This window comes from Pinus tabuliformis, chromosome 1_1 (genome assembly GCF_031772625.1).
Source record: "Pinus tabuliformis cultivar Carrire ecotype Pingquan chromosome 1_1, CPIR1, whole genome shotgun sequence".
Lineage (NCBI taxonomy): Eukaryota > Viridiplantae > Streptophyta > Pinopsida > Pinales > Pinaceae > Pinus > Pinus tabuliformis.
The window spans coordinates 507,394,643-507,402,411 of NC_142297.1; positions in this window are offsets into that span (position 1 = coordinate 507,394,643).

Genomic DNA, 7,769 nt, shown 5'->3' on the forward strand with positions numbered 1-7,769 from the left:
AACAATAGAGGGATTTTATGGGGCACAGTAATAACAATATGGGGGCAATAGGGGCACAACAATATTAATAAGGGGTATAACTACAATAGTAATGGGGTAATCACTAGTATTATAGGGACCCAACAAGCTACCATTTCCTAAGCTAGTTTATTTCCATTCTATTTGTAAACATATTTTAGTATTATAATATTAATGAAATTAAGTGTTATTTCTACTACATTTATGTATTTATGGTTATATCCATAATATGTTACATTCCTATTTAAGTTTGGATCATTTACATATTCTTGGTGTCTTGGCATGTGGAAGACATTATTTGCCTCTACCAGTGATTTATGTCTTCTTTCCAAAGTCTAACTTAGGAAAATCACAATAATTAAAGTAAATTAATTATTGTGGTTTATTGAGTTTTTTCTAAGGACAAATAATTTAATTTTTAAGTGACATAGAAATAATTTCAATTGTTGATCTCTTAGATGGTTCTAGAAATGAGGATGGGGTTAGGGATTTGGACTCAATGAGGATTATAAAGTGAGCCTAGTGAGGAGGTGAAGACACAAGACAAAGAGCACAAGTTGTGTGATCGAGTCATCATTCAAAGAGTGATTTTCTCTATAGTGTGAGTGGCTCAGTGGACCAGTTCATAGAGAAGGAGAAGTGTGAGTGGGTCCATATGAATCCAAGGAGGTCAAGTATGAGGAGATTGCAAGGTTGAGCTACAAAAGGGAGTTTTTATTTATTTGTAGGAGGCTGATTTGTTGGAGTGTTCAGGTTTTTTCCATCATCCATTAGCGAAAGGGCACATATCTAGTTGTTGGAGGGCACAAATCGAGTTGTTGGATGCTGATTTATTAAGTCTAATTTCATTCGGAGGAAGATTTCATTGAGGATAATTTACCTAGGCCAAATTCGTTCTAAGGGAGTTGATTTGAAAGTTTTAGATTGTATTTTTTCTTGTATCTCTATGGGTCGAAAAACCCATATTTTCTAGATAATGAAATGAAAGAGAATTGATTGTGGGTTATTTAATTTTTGAAAGTGTGATTGATCTCTCTGGATAATTTATTCTTCATATTTTTATTCTAGAAGTTAAAATATCAATGATTTTATTTTTTGACACATTAGTGTTTATGTGGGTAAATAAATAAACTACTGGGGATAGATTAATTTGTTGCAAGAAAATAAATCTAGTTGGTATAGGAAATTTAACATTCTATTGACGAGAACAAAAATGGAAATAGGGATTCGATGTAGGGAAATCAAACTATATCAACTTTTCCATTGAAGGTGAAGATGATGGCATTGTTGCATGAGTTGGCACTACCAGTGCCTCTACATGGATACCATCAGTATACTTTGATCCATGTCCTACCATCTCATGCATTTCTACATCCTCTTGTTGGTCTAACTGGGGCTACCTTCATTACCCAATGGCACCAATGGATCAAAGCTATTTTTTGTGTCATCTTTCTGATTCGTTGCCCACTCTTTCCTTCCTATTGAGTTTTAACATTGGGGAAGTTTCTTCTGGTCCCATTGATTCTAATCTACCACTGTAAACCCATCCTCTACCTCAACCGGTGTCTTCTTTATAGTTTCAGACTGTTTGAATATAGGGAAATCTCTATATAGGTTCCCATACTTGTGACATCTTCTACAGTTGAATGGGATGAGCTCATAGTCAATTTCTTGCTTCCACAATTCTTCCTAGAAATGTATACCAATCGATTCTAGGAGGGGCTTGGATATATTCATATACATGCAAAAGTGAGTGTATGAAGTATACCAGCTAAGCTTCATAGTGTCAGACTCTTTATCATAATACCCAAGGGAATTTCCAATGCCAACCAAAGTCCCATCCTCCCAGAATTCTGATGGTAGTGAGTACATTCAGACCCATATTAGAACTGTCATGAAGTATTCTTTGTCTAGGTTAAATATTTCAACCCATCAATGGAGGTATAACCCAACATAATTAAATAAGTGTGGAGTGTTTTCAAATATCCTCTCTGATCCAGGATCTTCTCTTCGGCGATGTTAGAATACTTGCATAAAATAGCGTGTAAAACCATAAACAAAACTCTTTAAGAATAAGAAACACATAAAGAGACCACAAATATGATGTTGCAATATTTTATAATGGAGTTCACTCACAATGTGTGAGGTTCATCTCCAAGTCCATCTTCAAAGTTGAGATGCCCCTATTTTTTTCAACAAAATGAAAAGGTAAGTACATGGTTAAATACATCATTATACATTCACTTCTGGGAGAAACCTGAAAATGGAATTCTCAAGTCCCAAATCTAATTACACTAGTGAAATCCTTGTGAAATTTTGAGTAAAATGAGTATAAACGCAACCATATTTTGACACTGTCAACTTTGGACCCCTAGAGCATCTTGAAGATTCCATAGTAGAATATTTTGGTAATATTCCCTAGGAATATTCTTTTACTATTCATGCCTAGAAGGTTCTACTCTAGGGTTTTGACCTTGTGTCCTGGTTCTTCCCTCGGCCTCTTTCTTGTTGTTATGCCAGTCCTCCATTGGCCATCAAATACAAAGGGTCAGTTTATATAATGTGGTGTCGATGGTCTTTTCAAATTTTAGTCGATTGGTGGTTTCACTGGCACATTAAGTTTGGGTCATTCGTTCTAGTGAGGTTGTAGGTTTAAACCCCCTCAGACCCATTTTATATTACAAACAAATTATATTTTATATATTTTTGTAACCCTTTGTGAATTGCCGCTGAATTTAGTGGAATCGCCTCTATGTTTGGAAGTTATGCTAACTCAACGAAATCGCTACATTTATCTAAACCTCTGATAAATTTAGCCCCCCAACCACCAAATTTTGGCAGGACCACCAATTTTGGTGAGGGTCCAAATTTATCTTGTGCCAACTAAATTTTTTCCTTTTGCCAAGTTTGATTGGAACTTTGATTGGCCATAACTTTTTCATATGAACTTGGATTGAGGTGTTATTTTTTATGTTGGATTCCTTGTGAAGAAATCTTCAACTTGATGTTAGTCTTGATAAGTTTTGAGGACTTCAATTTTTAGGCCTTTTGGGATCCTCCTGGATCATTATTCCCCACTGAAGGACTTTTGGTCCCCAAAAGTTACATACAAATATCATACATGTTTTGTCTTATTTACAACAAAACCCATGTCCTTTACTATCTAACTAAAGGCCAAAGTATCACTATGTTGCATACTTAATTGATGTTATACACTTCATCACTTTTTACAAATTTTTCCCCATCTACGGGCTCTTTTAAAAATAAACATGTGATTTACAATGGTGGTCATACTCAACTACTTAAAAAGGCTACCCATATCTTACCTAACCAAGCTAATGGATTTCTTCTTGTAGTTGTCTTCCTTGTTGAATTTCTTCATCGACAGTTCCTTCACATATTCTTTCATAGGCTTATGGTCCTTCATTCGAAATAGCCCTAGATAGAGCTTGGAACATGTGTATTTTTGATGTCCACGCTTGTTGCAATGACTGCAATGGTTTTTCTTCCTCCAAACTTTCTTGACCTTCTTTTGTGTCTCCTTCTTGGGCGAAATAACCTTTGTTGAACGATTGTCTTTGGTGTGGCTCTGGTGAGCCGAACTTGACCTAGTTCTTCCTTTGAAATTCTCACTATAAATGGAAGGTTGTGATGTGCTCTCAACCTTCACCAACTCAAACTTGTTGCTTGAAGACTCTCCTATTTAGAGTATATTTCTTCAGTGGTCTTGGAACTTTCTCTAACTTCCTCTCTTACATAACCTAGTCCTTCATATTGAGCTAGCTCCACCACTTGAATATGATTTGCAATGACCTAGCCATTGACTTATAGGCCCTTTCCTTCATATTCCACCTTCTTCATTATCGTTGAACCAATTACATTGGCATGTATTTTAAATACACCAATATCATCATCACAATCAGAACATGATACTGAATAATCACCGATATTGTTTACCTTAACTGTCGATTATGAAGTGGGTGAGGATGGCTTCGTTAAGCCTTCATTGCACTTCAAATTTACCAAGGCCTCTTATGTGGCTTGTAGTCGAAGCTTCAATCCTTAATTCTCCTCCTTTTCTTCTTGTAGTAGTCTTCTCACTTTAGAATTCTCAGGTTAATATCCCCAAGTTCTTGGAGCCATGCATTCTTTGATGTTTTTCCCATAATTGGTCCAACACCTGCAATCCAAACAACTATGATCTTCATATCATTAGTTGAATCAAAGCCTAGGTCATGTTTCACTATAGAAACAATTTTATGCTTCCCTTTTCCACCATACTTCTTAGGATTTAACTATGGATGTAGGTTTTAGAAATTCTCCTCGTCATTTCCTTTTTTCTTGCAATGAATGCAAGAGGGGTTTTCTTCATTTTTCTTTGTTGTCATTATCTTCTTTGCATGGTCATCTTTTTCATGTTTTCCCATGTTTTCAAGATGAATTGATTTCACACTAGCTTCATATAGTATATTAGCGAGATCAAACAACAACAATGAATGTCAAATATAACTATGTAAAGTACCAATATATTCGATCAAAGTATTCGGTGGCTCTAAAGGAATATTTAATTCCAATGATTGCTTCCTAAACTCCTCTATAAAACTTTTAGCATCTTTCCCTTTACCCTATCTCAAATGTTTCCACTCCATGATGATTTTTTGTCAGTAACTCAATCGATAAAATTTTCCTCTTAATGTAGATGTAAATTCATACCATGACAAAAGGATTTTACCATTATGCTTACTACCTTTTGAAAGTTTTCTCTCCCACCGTACAAGAGTTGTGCCTTCTAGCTGAAGAGATGCTAACTAATTCTTTACTTCGTCCTCTTCAATCTATTGTATATGAAACTACACTTCAATCTTTATAATTTAATTGTTTATCCTTTCTACATTAAATTCTCCATTAAACATGGGAAAATAAAATTTCACATCTAACATAAAAAATTGATTTTTTGGAGCATCTCTATGATGACTATTTGAATTATGAGATTGGCATGAAGAAGAAGAACATTCACTTGAAGATGGAGATGGATGTTTAGGAGGGTATCCTCTATTTCCTTTATTTACCAAAGCATTGTCCTTTGCTTTCTCTTTCTTCTTCTTTTCCTTATTTGTTATTATCTTCTCATAATCTGAAAATAATTTATCTACCATGTCTACCATCATGTAGAAAGCTTTATGGAAAGCTTTGTCATTCTCGGTGTGAAAATATTCATTCTCCATTTTCTTTCTTCATGTTGCAAAAGACTTTAATTTTCCTTCACCCTCTTTGATTTTGGCCTGGTTATCATCCATACTCGCAATTCACATAGAAAATAAGATCACTCTGATACCAACATGATTCAAGATCTTTTCTTCGATGATGTTAGTAGAATTGCACAAAAGAGTATGTAAAACCATAAATGCGACACTTTAAGAAGAAGAAACACATAACGAGACCATAAATATGATGCGCCAATATTTGATAATGGAGTTCGCTCACAATGTTTGAGCTACACCTTTGGGCCTAGCTTCAAAGTGGAGAGGCCTCTATATTATCTCAGCAAATGAAAAGGCAAGTACATGAAAAAATAAATCATTATACCTTCACTTATGTGAGTGTATTTAAATATTGGCTGCTCAAATCCCAAATTTAGTTGCACCAGTGAACTCCTTACAAAATTTTGAGTAAAATGAGTATAAAATCAACCAGATTCTAACACCATCAACTCTGGACCCCTAGAGAATCTTCAATATTCTAGAGTAGAATGTTTTAGGAATATTCTTCTCAATATTCATTCCAATAGAAGTTTTGCTGCAGAGTTTCGCGACCTGGTTCTGACCCTACGTCCTAGTTCCACTCTTGGCCTCCTGCTCATTATTCTGTCAGTCATCCATTGGTCGTTGAATGCAAAGGGTCAGTTTTGATAATGTGGTGCCAATGATATCTTCAAAATTCTGTTGGTTGGAATTTTGGATGGAATGTTAAGTTTGCGTCATTCAATCCGACGGGTTGCAGGTTCTAACCCACGTGGACCCATTTTATATTACAAACAAATTATATGTTATATATTTTTGAAACCATTTATGAATTGATGCTTAATTTTGTAGAACCTCCACTAAGTTTAGCAATTATTCCAACTTAGAAATGTCACTACATTTATCTGGACCTTTGCTAACTTTAGCCCACCAACCACCAAATTTTGGCAGGACCACCAATTTCAGTGACAGTGCCAACTAAATTTTGTCCTTTTACTTAGTTTGACTCAAACTTTGACTGGTCATATATTTTGCATACAAACTTGAATTGAGGCGTCGTTTGCACCATTGGATTTCTTATGACGAGATCTTCAAATTTACATTGATTTCCTTAAGTTTTGAGGACTTAAATTGTTAGCCCTTTTGGGATCTTATTGGATCACTCTCTCGATCTTCCATATTGTTAAATATGACAATAAAAAAGCCTCTAGCTATAGTATTTAGCTTGATCTATCCTTTTGGTTTCCATTTTATCTGCATCCATTAGGATAGAGCTTTTCTGAGGGCCAAATCGCTAATAATTTCACTATGATTGCATGCTCATGTGTGTACTATTTAAAATTCCCAAATTTAACTAGATATGACTTCATACTTAGGATCTTTTTTTCCATTTTTTTACTAGGTAACATATATCGAGGAAAACCCTCAAGAATTTCCCTCATTCTAAGGATGGTACTCAAGGTAAACCTATAGATTATTTGGGCACAAGGCTAGGTTAACAACAAAAGGGTCAAATCCATTATAACAATATACTCATTTTTCAATTACTAAAATGTGATGAAAGGATATCGTTTTTATCAGATTATGAGATTACACGTTTTCATATTTAAAGGAGATCACATTGACATTATCAATGAACTAATGTCGTTACATTAACACAAAAAAAAATAATTGTCTTATCATAAGGAGTGTGTGATGTTGGTTTCCATGCAACTAGGCCACATCTTGATGGACTAAAAGTTTTATAGTGAAAAAAAAACCTAGAAGGGATATGTCAATGTTGGGTGCTAATTCATTTGTGTAGATCCAATGATTTTTAAGCTTACTAGAAACATAACCTTAGTCTCTAGCATGAAAATAACTTATTTAGAAGTATACTATACCAAAAAAACACTTTAATTTTTTTATTGGTATTTTTAAATATACAAAAGTCTTTATTATTTAAATTAGCATAAGCTATATACAATAAAAATTAAATCTAATTTTATATTTAGTATTAAAATCACACAAATTAAGCACCTTGATATTAAATGAATGTGTTACTTTTTTGCATAAATTAATGACCCAAAACCTACAATTATTATCAAAATTAATGACCATTAGCCTCAATATGGAGAGAACAATATCAATGCATAAAAATGGCACAATATTAGTTTACTGCCTTTCCATTTTATATTGATGATATTGATTATGGTTCTAGTGGCCACATCCATCCTTATATGGTATGTGATTATCTGATGAGACCTAGTGGTTCACATGATTATGTGATGAACCATAGTGGTTAGCTTCAATATTTTGATTAGGTCCACTTTCAATCAAAATGGCCAAATTAATAGCTAGATATGTTGGAAATAATACTGAGAGGGGGGGTGAATCAGTATTATCATGTCAATTATTTTCTTTTTCACACCCAGATCATATACGCTACTTCAGTTAGTGAAAACCGCGTATATACGCAACTACAGATAAGGAAACCAGTGTATACCATGCAGACTTATAATTTAATCTATC